This window comes from Mus musculus, chromosome 18 (genome assembly GCF_000001635.26).
Source record: "Mus musculus strain C57BL/6J chromosome 18, GRCm38.p6 C57BL/6J".
NCBI lineage: Eukaryota > Metazoa > Chordata > Mammalia > Rodentia > Muridae > Mus > Mus musculus.
The window spans coordinates 77,705,325-77,728,441 of NC_000084.6; the positions used below are offsets into that span (position 1 = coordinate 77,705,325).

Genomic DNA, 23,117 nt, shown 5'->3' on the forward strand with positions numbered 1-23,117 from the left:
GGAAGGGAAGGGAAGGGAAGGGAAGGGAAGGGGAGGGGAGGGGAGGGGAGGGGAGGGGAGGGGAGGGGGGAGGGGGGAGGGGGAAGGGAAGGGGAGGGAGGGGGAGGCGAGGTGAGGCAAGGCTGCCAAAAATCTATCTACTATACATACGTTCAGGCTCATAGCAAGTTGTTCTTTGGATTGCAGCTGAGAAAAACAGACAACACTTGATGATTAAATGTTAATTTAAGAATTTTTTCAGGGCTAGAAAGATGGCTCAGAGATTAAGAGCACTGACTGATCTTCCAGAGAGTTCAATTCCCAGCAACCACATGGTGGCTCACAACCATCTGTAATGGGATCCAATGCCCTCTTCTGGTAAATGTGAAGACAGCTACAGTGTATTCACATACATAAAAATATATAAATCTTTAAAAAAAAAAAGAATGTTTTTCAAGGCTCAGTGGTCAATAGGGTTTTGCAGGGAGTTCAGGTCCCAGTACCTATTATCAGGAGCCTCACAGCTATCTCCAACGGACCCAACAACCTCTTCTGACTCTCTCAGGCATCTGCACTCACGTGCACATTTTACACTCACACATACATACATTTTAAAAGGTAATCTTTAAAAATAAAGAAAAAAATAACAAATAATAATAAACAAATAATAAAAAATAAAGACATGGTTGTGGTCCTTTAATCCAAGGACTAGGGAAGCTACAAAGCAAGTTCCAGGTCAGCAAAGACTACATAGTGAAACCCTGCCTCAGAAAAAATAAAAAAAGAGTGAGTATGCCTCTCACCTAGGAATGCTGGTGCAGGACTATAAATCACAGCACTTGGAAATGGAGGCAAGATGATCAAGAATTCAAGAGTAGCCTTAACTATGCAGTTAGTCTGAGTCCATCCTATGATATGTTAAACATAATTTTTAAAAAAAAAATTTTAAAGATTTCATTTATTTTACGTATGAGTGCTTTATCTACATATAGAGCCTACATGCCAGAAGAGGGCAAACAATCCCATTACAGATGGTTGTAAGCCACCATGTGGTTGCTGGGAATTGAACTCAGGACCTCTGGAAGAGCAGCCAGTGCTCTTAACCACTGAGCCATTTCTCCATCCACCATAAAAAATGTAAACGCCTTTTTATCAGATGGACATAGTGATTCATTCCCACAATTCTAGATCCAGGAAGCTCAGTCAGGAAGGCTGTCTAGAGTTCAAGGCCAGGCTGGGGTACAAAGTGAGATCCTGTGTGAAAATATTACAAAACGCCCAACCTTTCCTCAATAAACATTTTTTTTAATTTTATTTCCTGTATGTGTGGGTTTGAGCACCACAGTACACATATGTTCCTAAGCAGTCAGAAGACAACATGCAGGAGTCCATTCTCTCCTTCAATGTGAGACCCCAGGGTCAAACTCAGATAGTCATGCTTAGTGACTGGGACCCCTTTTGTTTTGTTAGGAGGAAAAGGGTCTCATAAACCCAACTTGGCTCAAACTCACTAAGTAGCTGAGGGTGACCTTGAACTCTCAATCTGCTACCTTCCAAGTAATGCGATCACAGGTGTGCACCACAACACTGGCAAAAGAACACGGTTCTAGGATAACACAATGGCAGACAGGAAAGACACTGTTTAAAATCAACTACATGAGGTTTTTGTTCTTAATACAGAAAGGAAAACAACTCTGTTTTCCTAGAGTCTTATACTCCACACCCAACTTCCCTGTCCCCAATACCTTTGTCTAACTACACAGCAGCTAACAAAATACTGACCCTAAACATAAGAACTTATTACTAAAACTCAGATGACCCCATTTAAAAAAAAAAATTCAGTCAGTAATCTTAATCTCTAATGTCAACCATGAAAATAGAAACTTAATTTCTAGACTAGCAAAGCACAATTCTAGTTTAAACACATTCTTAGAAACAGCTGCTCTGAGGCAAGATAAAGTTTGAGAAAATTCAAGTATCAAGTATTCAAGTATTCACACCATATAACAAATTTAAGAGAGTATAAGGGGAAAAAACCAAGGAGGTGAGAAATGGGAGAGGGAAGGGAAGGGGAGGGGAGGGGAGGGGAGGGGAGGGGAGGGGAGGGGAGGGGAGGGGAGAAGGCTGCTCTAGAGGGTGGGGGAAAAGGGCTCAGTGGTTAAAAGAAGACCTCTGCTCTTACAGACCTAAGTTCAGTCCCCAGAACCCACTAAAGGCAGTTTACAACTGCCTGTAATTCCAGCTCCTGGGGATCCAACCCCGTCTTCTGGTCTCCTTGAGTAAACACAAAGTGGTGGTACATATTTACACAAACACAGAGACATATAAAAATAAAAATCATAAAATCTTTTTAAATTTTTTGAATATAGCCACTCTAGAAATATTAATAGGTTTATCACTGATGCTCTTTGAACAACCACCCATGCTAATTTATTAATACATAAACTTGATTTCAGGTGGAAAAAATGCATTCTGCAAAGAAAATGGCAGTGTATTTAGAAATAAAGAAGTAAAGGAAGGAAGGAAGGAAGGAAGGAAGGAAGGAAGGAAGGAAGGAAGAAAGAAAGAAAGAAAGAAAGAAAGAAAGAAAGAAAGAAAGAAAACTGACTTGTCTCCAGGCACTTTAAGCTTGGAGAGCCATTTAAGAAAAACCTGCAGCTTCCCAAACCCTTATTGAAAAGGCTTACAAAGGAAAGCCCAGCTCTGGCCTACAATTGTTGTGCTTTCCCCTTATAGCATACTTCCTCTCCCTCCCATTCTCAGCAGGAAGGAGACTTAGGAATCACCTGGTGCCCTAGACCCTTTCCTTAGCTAGAGACTATTCTGTCTGTGTACCCATCCCCACCTGGCACTTCAGAGCTCAGTAAATGAGGTTTCCATTTAACCACTTTGTAAAATTCACCACATTCACACAAAGTAGGATTTGCTGATAAGAATTACACTTTTTATCTAACTAAAAAAAAATTCTGGTAAATATGCAAATAAAGCCAAGTTCATATTTTATGGACTTACAACATCTACCTATTGACTAAGTGAAGAAAAGTTCCTTATTTTAAGTAAAGAAATTTACAAGAACCAAGTCAAACTCAGAAATTCCAAATAGAACTAACCAAATCTAAGGGCTAAAGAATTTTAGTCACATTAGGAACCACCAGCTGCTGTTACTACATTCTGGTAAGTCTGTAATATATATTTATGTTTATATATTTATATGTTTATACACACACACACACACACACACACACACACATGGTTTGCATGTTTCCTCTTCTAGGAGCTCAGAGACACTGAAAAGAAGAACAAGTTGCTTTCTTAGCTCACCCTGCTCCACAGGCCCTGTAGGCTGAGTGCGAAAACTGACTGAACATCAATCCCACTCTTTTGAGAGAGATTCTGCCCACACAAGAAGCACTGTTTCTTTCCCTGAAGTTCAGTAATGAGAGTTCAGAAAGAATAAGGAAAGTAGGTACATTTAAAAGACAAAGACAGACAAAATTGTCTTTATAAAGTTTCATGACAATAGTCAAATTCAAAGTAACTAAAGAAAAATAACTATCAGGGCCAGGGAGAGGGCTCAGCAGAGGCACTTTCCCAGTGTGGTGGTTTGAATAAGAATGGCCCCATAGGTTCATTTATGCGAATGCTTGGTCCCCAGTTGGTGAGACTGGAAAGGATTGGATGTGGCCTTGTGTCACTGGGGGTGGCCCACACCATGCCCATTCTCAGTCTCCCCACTCCCCATCTCTGCCTACTGCTTGTTAGTCAGGATGGAAGCTCTTAGCTCCCACCCCAGCGGCTACCAAACTGCCTGCCTTCCAGCACTCCGAATGCTAAGTGGGGCAATCACAAATTCCAGGCCAGCCTGGGCTATAATACTTTGTCTTCAATTAAGCTCTCATTCTGAGAGAGGAGGAAGCATCTTAAAAAGATGCACAACACCCCCCCACACACACACACCCTTAACGAACTAAGAAATCTTCCCGACCTGGCCCTACTCTTTCTAACACAGCCACTCACTCCTAAGAGCACAAGGCAACTCAGAACTTGATAGACTTGAGTTCACTTAGACCTGTCGTTTGCCTAGAAACTCACCTCAAACCTTAAGTTCACAGAGAAATCCTGTCTCGAAAAACCAAAAAGGAAAAGACAAAAAGACAAAAAACAAAAAACAAAAACCCCTAAGGTTCAAAAGTCGAGGTTTCTTGAGCATGCTCCATCATAGCTCTATAGAACTACTGGCAAGCATTAAGAATCAATAGCTTAGGGCTGAGGATAAAGAGGTGCCAAATGAGGCCAGGGTGTGGTATGCCTTTAATCCCACCACTGACTGACAAGGCAGAAGCAGGCGGGATCTCAGTGAGTTACAGGCCAGTCAAGGCTACATAGTTAAGACTCATCTCACCAGGAAAAAAAAAGTCCCACATGAATATTGTATTGTCTTCTTTGTCCATTCTTTGTCCGTATCTCTTCTAGGTATCATCACTTTTATATTATGTCTATTCTATTTTGCCTACATAATTATCATTAACAAAGAAAAATTTGGGCCCCAAATTTTTCTTAAAATAATATATTAAAATCACTAGGGGAGGCAAAAGCAGATAGGTCTCTATGAATTAGAAGCCAGCCTGGTATCTACAGTTCCAGGCCAGCCAGGACTATATAGACTTTGCCTCTAAATTTATTAATTAATTGATATGAAAAATAACCACCACAACAATAACATACTTAAAATCATTATGCAGAGAACACACATTAATAATGTATTTTGCTGGAGTTTTCAAGCATTGTCAACTGAGTAAATACTCTATAAGTTATTTTCATACACTTAATTATATGCAGGAAAATGGAGGTCTAAGATAATTTTTAATAAAGTTACCAAATTAAGGATTGGGTTGCTACTATATCCAAGCTTTAAAAGGGAAGAAAAATACTCAAAGTGCCTATCTATCATGTCTCTTCATGTACGTGTTGGAGCAAAACTGTAAAAACAACTTCTTTTTTTTTTTTTTTTTTTTTTTTTTTTTTTTTTTTTAAAGATTTATTTATTTATTATATGTAAGTATACTGTAGCTGTCTTCAGACACTCCAGAAGAGGGCGTCAGATCTTGTTACAGATGGTTATGAGCCACCATGTGGTTGCTGGGATTTGAACTCCTGACCTTCGGGAGAGCAGTCGGGTGCTCTTACCCACTGAGCCATCTCACCAGCCCCAAAAACAACTTCTTAAATAATGAGTAGCCACACAAGCTCACAGAAATGATCAGTTCTGTAGTAAACAGATTCATTTATTTCTGAGATTCAATCCCACACTATAATCTAGGCTGTCCTGAATCTCACTATGTTACACATGCTGGCCTTGAACTCAAAGCAATCTTTCTGCCTCGGTTTGGATTACAGGCATAGGTCATCCTACCCGGCTCAGTAAAAAGAATTAAAGTATCAATGCCAGAAATATGAATATAAAAAGTTCCAAAGTTGAGGCCAGCCTGGTCTACAAAGTGAGCTCCAGGACAGCCAGGGCTATACAGAGAAACCCTGTCTCGAAAAACCAAAAAAAAAAAAAAAAGTTCCAAAGTATTGACATCAACACAAAGCTGAGTAAGAGTAAGACAATGAAGACCATGCACTGAACACGGCGTTCCACGTTCCATCTCGTGCAGTGGTTCTCAGCCTTCCCAACACTGCAACCCTTTAATACAGTTCTTCATGCTGTGCTGACCCCACAACCATTAAATGATTTTGTTGCTACTTCATAGCTGTGATTTTGCTATTATTATGAATCATAATGTAAATATCTGATGTGCCAGATATCTGATAATGGGACCTCTTGTTATTGTTTGGCCCCCAAAGAGGTTGGGACCCACAGGTTGAGAGTACTGCTCTAGCAGAATTGCATTATACTTGAAAGTTAAAGTTAAACCTATTTTCATTATGTAGGGCTTGAATTACTCACATAAAACAAACAGTATCATGACAGTCTCATATGAATACATATTAAGGGTGAATAATACCACAAGTAATGGCACACACTTGCAATCCAGAGGCAAAGGTATAGAGACTGCTACAAAGAATTCATGGCCAGCCTGGACCCTGTCCCTCCCTCCCCAACATACAAACACACCAATACATACATACATACATACAAACATACAAACAAGCTAAATTACAAAGGCACTGTGAATTTAATATGAAGCTAACAGTGGGCAAGTTTCTTGTTTCAAAATCCATAAAGTTGAAGTGGCATTTCCCTAAGAAATCTGACTTATGGAGCCTACAATATGGCTCGGTAAGTTAGACACCTGCCCCAGTGCTTGAGAGCTACATGATGTAAATAGAGAGCCAACTCCCACAAACTCCTCCGACCTCCACTTAATGAAACAGTACGTGCACCCAAACAGAAACATTTAACTCAAACTGAAAAATCTGAGCACGCAAGGTGAGGCAGGAGGATTGAGACTGTCCTGAGCTATAAGGTGAGACTAGCTTAAAAAAAGAAAAAACTCTGACTAACTTGGACCTCTAGTCACAGCTATCTTGCCTTTTCTCCTTGTCTTTCAAATTCTACACATTTATTTTGATGTTTACACCCATGTTAATTTAACCCTTGTAATCCTAGCTAGCATTTGGAAGATGGAAGCAGGAGAATCAGGAGTTCAAAACCAGTCTGTGCTACACACCACCACCGCCACCCCCCCTCTCACACACACACACACAATTGTTGGGGGAAAGAGGGACAGAGACGGAGTAGTAGTAGTTTACCATTTTAAGAATTCAGCATTACAGGGCCAGCTGCAGTTGCACACATCTTATATTTTTGGTTGTGAGCCTAGCCTTTAACGGCTGAGCCATCTCTCCAGCCCAGTTGCACACATCTTATTCCTATCACTTGGGAGGCAGAGGCAAAGGGATCTCGGAGTTCAGGGTCAACCTAGTCTACAAAGCTAGTTCCAGGACATCACAGAGAGAGAAACTTTGTCTTGAAAACCAAAAACGAATACCAAAATAAACAAACAAAAAACAGTACTACTGAGAGGAATGCTAAAGAAAGTCAATTTATTTGTTAAAAATATTTTTGTCATGTAGCAGAAATTAATTAAAATTTTGGTCAAATTCTTTTTAAAGTAGCATCAAGTCCATCTTGCTTCCTAAATTCAAATTTATTAACTACACATTTATCGACAACATGCACACTCTAGTTAACGTTATAATAGCATATAAATATGATTCTCCAACAAGGAGGGGGGTTTACTGCCTTAATTCTTCAAGATAGGAGATGATACATATGTCGGTCTCTAAACTGCTTGTTAAACCAAAAGGCAATGCTCTGATTACTGGAGAAATCCAGATTGCCAGGATCAGCAAAACTACACTGCAAAGTTAATAGCCTCCATCCTTAAAATATCCCAAGAGGAGAAAGGGAGCAAGTCAAACGGTTAACTTGAGCCTAACGATACTATAAGCAAACTATCAGACCCATTTATAATTAAGGCCCAGCCTTTACAAAGCATGATCGGTGGAACGTTCACCCAAACGAATGCAAAGATTCAGATACAAGGGCCTAAACCCAAAAGCAAAAAGCACTGCAAGCACAAACTGCACCGAGAGGGGAAGGATCTGGAAGGGCTGCACGCAGGGTGCTTTTTCTTCAACCGGCGAGCCTCTCTATGATAAAGATAGGGCAATTTAAGGCAAGAATGAATGGCAGACGAGTCTGACCAGAGGCTGCTCCATTAAAACACACACACACTACACTACACTATAAAAATAAATGCTTTGAGATAAACGGTGAGAAGTGATACTGGTGGTGTCCTATGGGAAATCCGGGGAGGCAATAGAGTCCTTAATCTGGGGGGCGGGGGGGGGTCCTCAGAATACATCTGCGATGGCCTTTAAAGTTGACGAAGTCGCAGGTCAACGTCGGGGACCCACGCACACTGATCCCGGGGATCTGCCGACCCACAGTCGAGGAAGCGGCCAGAGGCCAGCACCAAGCCCGGGGAGCCCTTTCTCGCTCCTCCAAGGCCACCGCGGGAGGGGGCTCTCGGCAGCTCCGCTCGGGCTGCGGTGGGCGCCAGGCTCGGGTACCGAGCGTCCCGCGGGTCGGGCTCCGCAAAGTTGCTCCAACACAACTCCGCGGCCTGGGGGGCTGCGGTCCCTTCAGCCCGCCGTCCCCTCCGTGCCGGTGGCCGGGGGAGGGCACTCCGACGGGCGGGCAGAGGACGCGAGGGTCACAGCGGCGAGCCGGCGAGGGGTCCGGGCCGCGCCTCCGCCGTCGTGACCCCAAGCTCGGACGCCGCAGAGCCCGCAGCCCGGCCCCGCTCCCCTCCAACCTCACGAGCACCTCCCCGGGAGGCAGCCCCGACCCCGAGGCTCGCCCCGCCACCAAGGCCGCGGCCCCGCGCCCCTCCGTGCCTCACCTGCGCCCCGCCGTCCGCGCCTCCTCGCCGGCCCCGCGCGCCCCGTCGGGGCACGCGCCCACCCCGGGCGGCGCTTGACGGGCCGCAGACTCGGCCCCGCCGCCCCCTTCTCCTCAGACGACTCCCAGCGGCGAGCAGAGGAGCGCGGCTGGAGCCCCTGCAGCGGGGCAGAGAGGAGCTCGCCGCCTCCGCAGCCTCCAACACCAAATTCCCTTCAGTCGTCCGCGCCGCCCCAAGAAAATGTCACCAGAGGCCGTTCCGCTCTGCGCCTCACTTCCGCCCGGAACCACAGAGCAGCGCCTGCCGGCTAGAGCGACCGCCGCGGCGGCGGGAACCTAAGCTAGCTGGCGGCCGGCCGGGAGCGAGCGGCGCAGCGCCATCTGGCGGCGGGGACGCGCACGCACACGCGCGCGCCCTCCGCTGAGCGCGGGCTCCAGCGCTCCCGCTTCCCGGGCTTTCGCGCGCGCGCGCCCTCCGTTCGATCCGGTAACGTCGGTCTCGGAGGGCCGAGATGGCGGGCCGGGCAAAGCCCGAGCCTTAAAAGCATGGGGCTCCGCTTCCCGAGGGCTGCCCAGTACTCACCCACTCGAGAAGCCTTTCCGAAGGAAGCTCACGATGTCCGATTCGTGGAGTCACCCCAGCAAGGTGTCCAATCTCTTTCGCTCCCCACTTTCCCTCGGGGGCCAAAGACAGCTCGGCTCCCGGGAACTGCTCGGCTCCGACACCCGCACTAACGTCCTGTTCAAGTTTGGGCTCTGGAAACGCCGCGGGGCTTGCGGCGAGCGCGCCACCTGCCGGTGACACAGTCCTCCAGGGGACCCCGCTCCGCCAGCCAACGCACGCCTCCAGACGCTCAGAATTCCACCTCTGCAGAGTCACTCCTTGGTTTGGCAGCCCGCCTTGGGAAGGGTGACACACACTATTGGGAGTTTTGCAGACCGGACCTTAAAAATGGGCTCGGGGCACGTGTTGGGCTCGGGACCTTGAGAAAATGGGATGAATGAGTCTCCACTTAGCATGTAGAGAGAGCTCCAGAGACCGACGCGGAGGACAAGTTTACAATGCAAGGTCTGACTCCCCACGAGCAGTGCAGGTTTTGGAAGAGAAGAAAATGATAGTCATCTGTACCTTTTTTAAAATTTATTTATTTATTTATTTATTTATTTGTTTATTTATTTATACTGCGGGGAATTGAACTGGTCCCTGCAGATGCGAGGCAATTCTTCACCCCTCGGTTACGTCCTCAGACCTTTATCCAGTTTTGAGACAGGGTCTCACCGTTTTGAGATCTGTTAAACTGGTAAAGATATGTTCTGATTTCTGGTGTGGAGTCTGGAGACGACGCAGACCGAGAAAATGGAAGGCAAAGACGGAAAACAAATGCGCCTCTTGATAAGCGTCTGAGGGAAATGTATTTGGCATCTGCCACATCTCTGCACCATTCAGATAACTTTTCTGTGTCATTGGTCTTTCTAGCAAAGAACACCCATTTGCCCAGCGACTTGTGAAAGCAAAGGTAAAGGTTTCCTGAGATGAGTCCTCTCCTGGCTGGCTCTCGCTGCCCTGCATCTCGAACTCCAGACCATAGAAGGAAACAGGACCAAAACCCCTGACCCAGTCAGCCTTCAGAGTTTCTGTTTGCTATGGGACATCACCCCATCGTTTCTAACAGTATCTGGAGGAAGAGAGTTCACAGCCAATTCCTGCTAATAAAGTGCCTCTCTGTAAGACAAAAAGATAAAAAGACCGGGCAGTGGTGGCCCAAGCCTTTAATCCCAGTACTTGGGAGGCAGAGGCAGGAGATTTCTGACTTCGAGGCCAGCCTGGTCTACAAAGTGAGTTCCAGGACAGCCAGGGCTACATAGAGAAACCCTGTCTCGAAAAACCAAAAAAAAAAGAAAGAAAAGAAAAGGCTCACACACCTCCATCAACATCAGTTACCTCCTTAGACTAGGTCACTCAAGTTGAATCAGGATTATTATCATCATCCTGTTAGAGAGAGAGAGAGAGAGAGAGAGAGAGAGAGATTCAGTGAGCTCAGAAGACAACCCCTGGGAGTCTGCTCTCTGTGAGGATCAAACTCAGTCAGGCTTCCAAGGCAAGCACGGTTACTCACTGAGGTTTCTTGCCAGCCCTCTCTCAGGAGTTTGCAAGTATGTTTTAGTCACATGTAATAGCTGTGCCATTTGTGGGGTGGGTACAGTGTGCCACTTCAAATCATGCATGATGTATGATGAGATCAGCATGACTGGCATAGCCATCACCTCAGACATTTCTTATATTGAAAGCATTTTAAACCCTCTCTTCTAGCTGTTGTATTCGATTCCTTGTTTCAGCCACAGTTATCCTAGCCTGCTGCTACAAAGCAATGCAAGCTCTTCCTTCAATCCAGGGGCACCTGTTCTTAACCATCTCTCTACATCCGATCCAACCCCACGTGTCTTCCCCAGGCTCTGGTAACAACTATCCTACTCTGTGCTCCTCTCCTGGGAGAGTGTCTTAGTCAGGGTTTCTATTGCTGCACAAACATCATGACCAAGAAGCAAGTTGGGAAGGAAAGGGTTTATTCAGCTTACACTTCCATACTGCTGTTCATCACCAAGGAAGTCAGGACTGGAACTCAAGCAGGTCAGGAAGCAGGAGCTGATGCAGAGGCCATGGAGGGATGTTCTCTACTGACTTGCCTCCCCTGGCTTGCTCAGCCTGCTCTCTATAGAACCCAAGACTACCAGCCCAGAGATGGTTCCACCCACAAGGGGCCTTTCCCCCTTGATCACTAATTGAGAAAATGCCTTACAGCTGGATCTCAAGGAGGCATTTCCCCAACTGAAGCTCCTTTCTCTGTGATAATTCCAGCCTGTGTCAAGTTGACACACAAAGCCAGTACAGAGAGGAACTCTTCAACCTCTACATGTGTCGTAGTGTCAGTTCTTACACAAGCCAAAGCATGGCTATCCCATGACCATCTTGTAGCAGAAATAGCGTTAGCCCCATAGTAATGGCAGTGGGCACGGAGCAATACAGTGATAACTAGGTCTATGGTGACAGGGGACTGCTAACACATCCTGGAAAAAGCAGGGGTGTGTCTTGGGATCTTAGCCTGGAGTTCTAGTCATTACCCCCCAGTTGCCACATGATCTTAAAACTTTCTAGGATATATATATATAGATAGATAGATCATGTGGCAACTGGAGGGTGGGTAATGACTGGGGGTGGATATATATATATATATATATCCTAGAAAGTTTCAAGATCATGAATCATATATATATGTATATGGTATGTATGTGTAATATATGCACATGCCATATATATAATATGCATATGTTGTATATATGGTAGAAGATCAACTGAAGGCAGAACTCCATGATAGAACTTCCCTAAAGTCACCACTCTTTAAACCCTCCAAGCTCCCATAAGTAGCCCCTCACCTGTGCTCCAGTAATAACCAGTAAACTCATTGGTTTCCAAGGTTGGACTCGAGTGGAACCATGACTTAGACCTGTCCCAGATGTCCTATCTGGGACGAATAGACAGCTTCCTCCACGTTTTCCCTGGAAAAGTCAATGCAACAACATTTAAGTGAGAGCACGCAGTTTGAGCATTTGTCCTTTGCTGCCTGACATACCCCACTTAACAATCCAAACCTCCGGGTTGCAGCAAATGGTCAAATTTCATTTCATGCTGGATAATACTCTACCGAGTATCACGTTCATATCTCATGAATAGGGCTGTAGTAAACATGCAAGTGCAGAGATTTCTTTGATATACTGATGCCATTTTTTTTGTGTATATATATATATATATATATATATATATTCCTTATATACTTCATTTATTTTTGCTAACTGGTATAGGCACAAGAACTTTCCAGTCCTAAGTAAGGGAGAAAGAGATAGTAATGGCTTTTATTACATTCTTACTATGTGACAGAGACTGTGCTATTTACATGGATTTATTCCTCTGAGGCTCATAGCAGCCCCATGGGCTTGGTGGTATTTTCAATCCCTGTCGAAGGTACACGGCGGTGGACTCTGGGGACAACGCTGAGGCTCTGCACTGTGATAGCCGTGTAACCTCAGACAAGTGACGGCTTCCAGAGTTAACTCACTTGCCCTGCCTGGAGCATCCTCCCACGGAATCACTTTGCATCCTCCTAGGGAAGGGTATCTTAAAAGAGACAAAGGGGGGCTGGTGAGATGGCTCAGTGGGTAAGAGCACCCGACTGCTCTTCCGAAGGTCCGGAGTTCACAACCATCTGTAGCAAGATCTGACGCCCTCTTCTGGAGTGTCTGAAGACAGCTACAGTGTACATATAATAAATAAATAAATCTTAAAAAAAAAAAAGAGAGAGAGAGAGAGACAAAGGGATCCAAAGAGCACCAAGTCTGAATTTGGACCTGGCTCCCCCTCGCTCCAGCACAATGACCTTGAAGCACTTGAGTGAGCTCCTCGATGAACCTTGGAGTCCTTGCGGTCTCGAAGGTTCACCCTTGATGCCCTTGAGGGTGAAGGTGAAGGGAGAGATGCATAGAGAACTCCCAGCACAGGCACAGTCCTCTGTGAGTTCAAGGCCAGCCTCATCTACATAGTTCCAGGCGGGGTAGAACTACAAAGTGAGAACTTGTTGAAAAAAAAAAATGAGCTGGAGAGATGGCTCAGTGGTTAAGAGCACTGACTGCTCTTACAGAGGTCCTGAGTTCAATTCCCAGCAACCACATGGTGGCTCACAACCATCTGTGATGGGGTCTGATGTACTGTTCTAGTGTGTGTCTGAAAACAGCTACAGTGTACTCATATAAATAAAAATAAGGGGGTGGAGAGATGTGGTTAAGAACACTGATTACGGGCTGGTGAGATGGCTCAGTGGGTAAGAGCACCCGACTGCTCTTCCGAAGGTCCAGAGTTCAAATCCCAGCAACCACATGGTGGCTCACAACCATCCGTAAGGAGATCTGACTTCCTCTTCTGGTGTGTCTGAAGATAGCTACAATGTACTTACATATAATAAATAAATCAAAAAAAAAAAAAAAGAACACTGATTACTCTTCCAGAGGTCTTGAGTTCAAGAGTTCAATTTTCAGCAGCCATGGTGGCTCTCTCTCTCTCTCTCTCTCTCTCTATATATATATATATATATATATATATATATATATATATATATATATATATAAATTATATTATTAAAAATTTAAAAGAAGAAATAGAAAGCTGGACTTTTCCTTACCCAGTTATAGTTCAGAGAAGAAAGAGTGAAGGACTTGAACCAGCTACCCAGGAGACTAGTAGGAGCTCTGAGAGAAGGAAAGGCTACCCCTGAAGTCTCTGGAGGAAACAAGGAAAACTCGGGGAAGGAAATGGCAAGGGTATGCCACCCTCAGAAGTTCCCTGCGGGTGGCTACAGAAGACAGACCCTTAGCTTGAGAAGAAAGGGATAGACTGCTAGGAGCTCTTGAAATGTCTCCGCTCCCTGCCTTTGCCTCTCCCAGTTCTGAAAATTATGGTGTGGAAGAGCAACACCAGGGGACAGAATAAACCTACAATAGGACTCGGCCAGTCTCAACCCAGGTTCCTGACACCCTGGGGACTTCTGAGCAATAGGCGTCCCACTGCCTGACTTTGTGCTAATGACGAGACCCTAGGGGGAACCTGGAGAGCTTAAGAGAGCTGGGGGGGGGGGATGGTTTTGTGTTTTGTGTTTTGTGTTTTCAGATACTGATCTCTAGGTCCTAACTATGGCAAGGTCAATCATCTCTGGTCTCTAAGTTATGTAAAAAACAGCCCGGATTGGTAATAAAAGAGCTGATGAGTCATTTAGCTGGGCAGAAGAGAACGGGGTGAGACTTCTGATTCAGGTTGGGGGTGGGAGGTGGGGGTGGGGGGACAGGGAAAAGTGGTAGAGTAGGACCGCAAGGAGGAAAAAGTGGAGAAACCATGTGGAAATGGGTGGACTAGGAGGAGGTTGAAAGAGAACAGCCACGAGGACGCACGTGGACCAGAGGGCGGGCGCCAGGGCAGGACACAGATACAGGTAAAGCACCACACCGTGGGGACCAGGCAGCCATAGAGAGTTAGAATGGCTCAGAACCTGCCCAGCTTAGGCTTGAAGCTTGTTATTAAATATACCAAGTCTCTGTCATTTATTCGGGAGCCAGGATGGGCTAGAGCAAGCATAGAAACACCCTTCAGTTATTCAGGTACAAAAGGGGTTAAGTACACCCTCCAAGAACTACAGTTACCATGCTGGGTGGAACTTTCAGCCCCACCTTCCTCCCAACCTCCATCCTCACCTTCAACCCCAGGAAAAGGAGGAGGGCTAGAGATAGGATTCGCTTGCCAAAGGCCAAAGGGGGTTAGTTTGAGGCAAGGTCTTGCTATGTAGCCCTACTCTAGCCTCAGACTCAAGATCCTCCTGCCTCTCAGCTGCCTGATGTTTGGTTTCTCCTGGGACAGGGGATTGAGGTGCATATTTTACATATCAAAGCCCACCTGGCCTCCAGGTTCTCCCAGCATTCCTCAGTCCCTACCCGGCATACCCTGCGCCCAACCCTGAACTTTCCAGCTTCCCTCCCCCCCCCCCCCGACCCCTAACCCCCCCACCTCTGCAAGAGGCTGTATAATCCAGACATTGCTGGCTCTGGCGCTCTCTCTCTCTCTCTCCCTCTCTCGCTCGCTCTTTCTTTCTCTGTCCCTCTCCCTCTCTTCCTCCTTCTCTCCATCTTTCCCTCCCCCCCTCTCTTCCTCCTCCTTTTTTCCCTTCTCTCTCTCTGCGCTTGTAGCCTTTCTTTCTCACCCCACCCCCACCCCACTTTTCTCCCCATGGTGACTTCCCTGGCCGTGGTCCTTTGGGCCAGTGAGCTCAGCCAAGAGCAGCTTCCCAATAAGCCTGCCTTTAACATATTCTAGTCTGGCTTGAATGGGCTCACTTCACAGGTGGAAAAATAACCTATCCTATCACCTATGAATTTCAGGCATGTCCTATACCCACCAATGGCTGATTATTTAATCATGCAAGGCTGTGTAATGAAACCTTAATAAATTCCCCCCAAAATGATGGGATTTGAGGAGTTCTGGGGCTATGCCCTACACTGGGTAAGGCATGGAGCTTCTAGCTAACCTCGGACCCTTTCCTTGCCTCTCTGTCCTTTGGACTCTTGGATGTGTACTTTATAAGGAACTGATAGAGCTGAGACTGGAACTAAGTGGTAGGACATTTGCCCAATATGAACGAGGCATTAGATTCCATCCCCAGCAACACATGCACATGCGTGTGCGCGCGCGCGCGTGCACACACACACACACATACACACACACACAAGAAAATTATACATAAATCCAGATACCACAAGTGCCTCTAATCCCAACAAATAAGCTGCTGAGGCAGGAGGAGAGTGAGTTTGAAGCCATCCTGAACTACAGTGAGATTCCGTATGGAGATAATAAATGGACCATGGTGGCCCACACTAGTATTCCTAGGACTCAGGAGGGTGGGGCAGGATGGCTGCCGCAAGGTTGAGTCCAGCCTGGTCTACCATAGTGAGTTCAAAGCCAGCCAAGGCAACATAATGAGACCTTATCTCAAAAAATTCAGGACGTGGGCTAAAGTATAATGCACCGTTAGTAGTAAGGTTCATTAAACCCTGAGTTCTGTGAATTCTTCTGCCAAATATAAATGCAGATTATGGTAACCCCACCCTCCCAGTTTTCAGATCTGGGAACCTTGCTGGGCTCAGAAGCAGGACCATCTAACCTACTGAGCCCTCTAGACTGCGGCATTTAGGTGACACTGTCTGAGCGGGGCTGATTTATTGGATACTTCACTGGTGTCAAAGAATTGGCCGTCCCTCCTCACCTTCTCACCCCCTGGCCCAAGGGAGGTGAGGAGGGGACCGCACACAGTGTCCTAAAACTTGACTTTGAAAAATCCTTTTGTTTTGAACTGAGTATGTTAAGTTAAACAAAGCTGCTCCTACGCCTCATGTGCACCTATCGTGACTGCCTGGCTGTCGAGGGCCAGCAAGTGCACTGCCCGTTAGTTGTATTCCAAAGATAGCCTGAGAAGGCCAGACCTAAGCAAGGTCTGCGGTGGGAAGCTTTGTGGATAATCATCTCCACAGGCGGCAAGGAAGGTTCTGTGGACCAGACAGGCTCAGAGAAGACAGTTCTCCTGACCAGGTTTTGGGGAGAAGGAAAGTAAAATCGGGGATCCTGGAAGAGACCGTGGTCACCTGCCCCCCACACCTCACCCCCCACCCCCAAACACTGCTGCTCCTTAAGTAACACAGCTACACTCAGCAGCTCCATCCCGCCGGGAATCCCTGTAGTCCTCCTACCCACCATTTTAAACACCCCAGACCTTTCATCCATCTTGCTGTGTCCTCCAACTGAGCATGCGCAAAGGTGCAGCGGCTACCCAAGGTAAAGCCCAGGCTTCCTCTACTCCCAGCGGGAGGCCTTCTGGTGAGCAATCTCCTGCCGCTGAGCTGTGTTCCTGTCCCAAGGGCATGGTTTTGGAAAACAAGCTTTCTCTGCTCTTTTGAGATCTTTAATTGATACAGGGACATGTGAGAGGAAGCCATGAATCTTAAGAGCAAGGAAGGAGCCGGGCGGTGGTGTCGCACGCCTTTAATCCCAGCACTTGGGAGGCAGAGACAGGCGGATTTCTGAGTTCGAGGCCAGCCTGGTCTACAAAGTGAGTTCCAGGGCAGCCAAGACTATATAGAGAAACCCTGTCTCGAAAAACCAAAAAAAAAAAAAAAAAAAAAAAAGAGCAAGGACGGGATGGAAAGGGCGCCTTCACAGAGGGTAGGGCTCAAAGACTGGGTTGCAGAAGGGCAGCTTTGGCCACTCCCTTCTCAGGGCAAGCGCATAGTTCAAGCACCTCCACAAGCATCCCTTTGGGCGCTTCTCCCCACCACTCCCATTATTTGAGTTGTTGGGGAGTATCCGCAGTGCCTTGAACATTCTAAGCGCCCAGTCTACCACTAGGCCAGTCGTCCAGACCTCCGATTTGTTCCCTTTTTCTATTCATATTAATACCAACAAATATACATGTGTATCCGCGATGTGAACCCTTTCATAAGTATGCTTTTGTTTGTTTGTTTGGGTTTTTTTTTTTTTGTGTTTTTGTTTTTGTTTTTTTGTTTTTTTTTTTTTTGAGACAGGGTTTCTTTGTATAGCTCTGGCTGACCTGGACCTCACTTTGTAGACCAGGCTGGCCTCGAACTCAGAAATCACCTGCCTCTGCCTCCCAAGTGCTGGGATTAAAAGCGTGCGCCACCAGGCTCGGCTAAGTATGCTTTTGTTTTTTTGTTTTTTTGTTTATTTATTTATTATATATAAGTTACACTGTAGCTGTCTTCAGACACTCCAGGAGATGGAGTCAGATATTGTTACGGGTGGTTGTGAGCCACCGTGTAGTTGCTGGGAATTGAACTCAGGACCTTTGGAAGAGCAGTCTGTGCTCTTAACTGCTGAGCCATTACTCCAGACCCCAAGTATGCTTTTGTTAATAGAGATTTTAATTTTTTTTGATCCATTTATTTCTATGTTACAAGTATGAGTTGAGTGTTTTACCAAGTCCTATGTGTACCACACGTGTGCCTGGTGCTTGAGAGCATCGCATCCCCTGGAAACTGGACTTAGGGATGGCTGGAAGCCACCATGTGGGTGCCAGGAACCAAACTGGGGTTCTCTTCAAAAACAAGGGCTCTTAATCACTGAGCCGTCTCTAGGCAGTAACTCAGGCTAGCCCCCAAGTGGGATCCACCTCCCTCAGTCTCAGCTCATAAGAGTTTATTAGGTTCTCTAAACAGGACTGGTAGGAGGTTTCAGTGGGTATTGTTAATTGTATTCTTTTTTTTTTTAAAGATTTATTTATTTATTTATTTATTTATTATATGTAAGTACACTGTAGCTGTCTTCAGACACTCCAGAAGAGGCAGTCAGATCTTGTTACAGATGGTTGTGAGCCACCATGTGGTTGCTGGGGTTTGAACTCCGGACCTTTGGAAGAGCAGTCGGGTGCTCTTACCCACTGAGCCATCTCACCAGCCCCGTTAATTGTATTCTTTTGCAGACACCCGAGGACTTTACAGAAGAGGCCAAGGAAATGCTGAGTAAGCAGGAAGCGGTTGACTTGCCCAAGGTCACCAACACCAAATGGAGCCAGTGGAAGTCAACCAAACCTTGTTCTGCTGCCTGTGACTCCCAGCCTCCAGTTCCACCTGTGCGGGTTGGAGGGTTGGGAGGAACTTAGCCTGTAAGACTCTGGCGAGCCTTAGCTTACCTGAGTGTTCACCCCTGAGTGAACAACGCATGCAGAAAGCAAGAGGGATTTATTGTTCCAATGCATTGGGGTCACCCTACATCCAAAGGAGAGGCGGTGACCTCTCGCAGCCTGTTTGGTAAGTGTTTATACACTTTTTAGAGCAGCAGCAACTAGGCACAATATGATTGGCGGAACAGTGCGCCCTCTAAACTGATTGGTCTTTAGGAAATGAGGTAGCAAGGGTTTTCCTTGGCTGTGGAGGGCCGACGGTCCCTCCAGCCCTGAGGAATGTGTCTACTGCTCTCAGCTTCCCTTATGTGCAGGTGGTCAACGGTCTGTCCCCCGCTGTGGTCTGAGAAATGTAATTAGCTTCTCCCTTCCAGGGGGCTGGGGGTGGGGGTGCCTAAGTGTTCTATGACCTTTCTCTTCCAGGAGGGGAGGGGTCTGGTAGAATTCTCCAAAGTTCCTGAGCTGTCCTCTTCAAGCCTTGGCACCATGGGGGAGGGGGAAAGACTCCTTGTGTGTCTAAAGTGCAGAGCATCTGACACCACGAGAACAGTACAAGCACTCAGTAGGGCGCCTCGACCAACTGACTGAAGTAACTGTCACCTAAAAGTGAATCCACAGCTTCTCTGGTGTGATGCTCCCCTAGGGAATTGTTCAAAGGCACCAGGCCTTGGGGACAGAAGAAGCATCCAGGGGAAAGACTAAGAAGAGATTTGCAGAGCCAGCCCCTGAGAGAGGCAACAAGTTAATGCCCCTGGACCACAGAACAGCAAGGAGCTGGGAATGGTTTCCGGGGTCTCAAGCAGCTCCTTAGTAACCCCGAGTAAAAGGAGACTTGAGAGGCCAAGGTCTTGTTTTGTAAGAGGCCAAGAGTCATAGCATGTGTCTTCAGCCGGGTTTCTATTGATGTGAAGAGACACTGTGACCATGGCCGCTCTCAAAAAGGAAAACATTTACTTGGGGCTGGCTTACAGTTCAGAGGTTACGTCCATTATCGTCCATGGTGGGTGTCTTAGTCAGGGTTTCTATTCCTGCACAAACATCATGACCAAGAAGCAAGTTGGGGAGGAAAGGGTTTATTCAGCTTACACTTCCATACTGCTGTTCATCACCAAGGAAGTCAGGACTGGAACTCAAGCAGGTCAGAAAGCAGGAGCTCATGCAGAGGCCATGGAGGGATGTTCTCTACTGGCTTGCTTCCCCTGGCTTGCTCAGCCTGCTCTCTTATAGAACCAAGACTACCAGCCCAGAGATGGTCCCACCCACAAGGGGCCTTTCCCCCTTGATCACTAATTGAAAAAATGCCCCACAGCTGGATCTTATGGAGGTACCTCCCCAACTGAAGCTCCTTTCTCTGTGATAACCCCAGCCTGCGTCAAGTTGACACATAAAACCAGCCAGTACAGTGGGAAATAGAGCATCGAGTAGGCAAACATGGTGCTGGAAATGTAGCTGAGAGCTCTAATCTGGATCTGCCAGTAACAGGAAGAGACAGTGGACCATTCCGCCTGGCTTGAGCCTCTGAAACCTCAAAGCCCACTCTCCAGGGACACACCTTCTCCCACAACGTCGTACGTATTCCAACAAGGCACACCTCCCAATAGTGCCACTCCCTATGGCCTTATGAGGCCATTTTCTTTCAAACAACCACAGTATGTTTTTACAAATCTCTCTTTCTAGAGCAATTGCTCCAGCCATTTTTGTTTGCTTGCTTGCTTTAGTCTATATTTTGAGTCAGGGTCTTTGTTTGTTTGTTTGTTTGTTTCTAGACAGGGTTTCTCTGTGTCTCCCTGGCTGTCCTGGAACTCACTTTGTAGACCAGACTGGCCTCGAACTCAGAAATCCTCCCGGGCTGGTGAGATGGCTCAGTGGGTAAGAGCACCCGACTGCTCTTCCAAAGGTCCAGAGTTCAAATCCCAGCAACCACATGGTGGCTCACAACCATCCGTAATGAGATCTGATGCCCTCTTCTGGTGTGTCTGAAGACAGCTACAGTGTACTTACAAATAATAAATAAATCTTTAAAAAAAAAAAAAAGAAATCCTCCCGAGTGCTGGTATTAAAGGCATGCGCCACTACTGCCTATCGTTGAGCTAGGGTCTTGTATAGGCCAGGCTGGCCTTGAACTCTTGGTTCTTCTATCTGCATCTCCCCAGTGCTGGGGTTATGGGTATGCACCATTGTGTCCAGCTTCCTCTGGCCTTTTGTTTCCATCTGGGCTTTCTTCCTTGCTAGTTCAAGCCACCAAAGGACAAAGCACCGGCTCAAGAGAAAAACATCTCCAAGTCCCTCCTGGACTGACCTGCAGGCTTCCCCGAGTGAAGTCTGGTTCGTTGGGGGATGGTTTTGTGCACTGTGTGTTCAGTGCTGATCACTCTGCCCAGAGATCTGGTTACAGTCCCAATGCTGGCATTGTCAAATAACTCCTGTCTAAATGTTGTGTAAAAAATGTTTTCCTTCACCTCTGATCAGCCAGAAGCTAGGCAGGAAAGAATAAGGTGGGGCTTCCAATTCCACTGGGGGGCAGGTCCCGGGTGGAAAAAGAGGGAAGCAATTCACCAGGAGGTCAGATGAGGTACCATGAAGAAGGCCAAGGAGACACCACATGGCAGGTATCTCCATGTGCTTGGAAAGTAGGTCAGACCAGCATAGTCGGGTTACAATAGCTCAGAATCTGCCCGCTATAGCGCATGAAGCTCATCAATAAAAATACCAGGTCTCCATGTCGATATTTCAGAGCAAGGACAGGCATTGAAAAGCCATGAACGTTTACACGGGCTTGACAAAAGTATAATAGACCAGAAAAGCCAGAGAGTTAGTGCTCAAGCCAGCCCCATTCCCTGTAAGCAGAGAGAACCCACACCCACAGATTGCAGGTCAGACTGAAGAATGCATAAAATGTGTCAGAGGAAGCCTGCCCTTGGGGGCCTAAGCTTTTCTTTTCTTTTCTTTTCTTTTCTTTTCTTTTCTTTTCTTTTCGGGAGGGGGGGGGTGAGACAGGGTTTCTCTGTATAGCCCTGGCTGTCCTGGAACTCACTTTGTAGACCAGGCTGGCCTCGAACTCAGAAATCTGCCTGCCTCTGAGTGCTGGGATTAAAGGCGTGTGCCACCACGCCCGGCTTCTAAGGTTTTCTTTAATGGGATAGTAAAAACCCCATCTCCTGGATGAATTCTCATCACCAGAGGAAACCCTACCTAAATCAAAACTGTGAAGTTGGAGCATGTCCTAGTTAGGGTCACTATTGCTATAGTGAGATAGAACATGCCACCATGATCAAAAGCGAGTCGGGAAGGAAAGGGTTAGATATCCTCAGTCACAGTCCTTTGAGGGAAGCCAAAGTAGAGCTTCAAACCAGTCAGGAATGGTGGAGGGGCACTGCCTACTTGCTCAGCCGGCTGTCTTATAGGACCTAGAACCGTCAGCCCAAAGAGGGCACCACCCACATGGACTGAGCCTCCCTCCATCAATCACTAAGAAAATGTTCTCCAGGCTTACATACGGCTGGATCTCACAGAGGTATTTTCTCCATTGAGGTCCCCTTCTCTCAGATAACTATTGTGTTAGAATCACCACGGCTTGCAACCAGACAGATCACACCAAGCTAATACCAAGCCAATACAGTTCCACTCCACGTGGGGGAAGAGGGCAAAGGTAGCCACAAAGATGAAGGAGAAGGGGGTGGGGGGGGGAGATCAGAAGGGTCTGACTTTTCTTTTCTTTTTTTTTTTTTTTAAGATTTATTTATTTATTATTTGTAAGTACACTGTAGCTGTCTTCAGACACTCCAGAAGGGGGTGCCAGATCTCGTTACAGATGGTTGTGAGCCACCATGGGGTTTCTGGGACTTGAACTCAGGACCTTCAGAAAAGCAGTCGATGCTCTTAACTGCTGAGCCATCTCTCCAGCCCTGGGTCTGCCTTTTATTTAGGTTGTGACATAAGCCAGGTATGATCCACCCCACAGTTACCTGGCAACAGCCAGATATGCCTGACTCACTATAAAAGCAGCTGCTTGCCCCCTCTTTGCTGTCTTAGTCTCTTGTTTCTCTCACTCTTTCCCGATCCACTTTCCTCTACCACCCCTTCTCTCTAGGTGCTCATGGCCTCTACTCCTCTACTCTCTCTTGCTCCTCTCTTGTTCTCCTGCTCTTTCTCTGCCTCTACTACCCTCTTAACTCCCCTCCCCGTGCCCTGAATAAACTGTATTCTATACTATACCATCATGTGGCTGGTCCCTCGGAGGAAAGGGATGCCTTGGCATGGGCCTGCTGAGGCACCCCTTCCCCCACATCTTACCACACCCCCATAGAACACATATATCCCCCCTTTATTTTTATTTATTTATTTATTTATTTATTTATTTATGGTTTTTGGTTTTTGGAGACAGGGTTTTTCTGTGTAGCCCTGGCTGTCCTGGAACTCACTCTGTAGACCAGGCTGGCCTC

At 46.7% G+C, this 23,117-nt stretch overlaps 1 protein-coding gene and 1 long non-coding RNA gene across 7 annotated transcripts in view; one reads left to right on the forward strand and one right to left on the reverse strand.

Annotated features, from left to right (window-relative positions):
- The window catches only part of 8030462N17Rik (RIKEN cDNA 8030462N17 gene), an 83,003-nt gene extending 73,837 nt beyond the window's left edge, over nt 1-9,166 (reverse strand). The window contains exon 1 of one of the 6 annotated variants that reach the window (XM_006526426.2): nt 8,979-9,166. The gene's annotated coding sequence lies outside the window, so the exon portion shown is untranslated. Of the gene's footprint in view, nt 1-8,396; nt 8,706-8,978 lie in introns of those variants that run through there. The other 5 variants (NM_001368759.1, XM_011247069.3, NM_178670.4 and 2 more) reach the window with 5 other exon arrangements.
- On the forward strand, nt 8,860-10,121 carry 4930465K10Rik (RIKEN cDNA 4930465K10 gene). The gene has a single exon (NR_027978.1). It is a non-coding gene; the product is annotated as an RIKEN cDNA 4930465K10 gene (long non-coding RNA).
- The last annotated feature ends 12,996 nt before the right edge of the window (nt 10,122-23,117 follow it).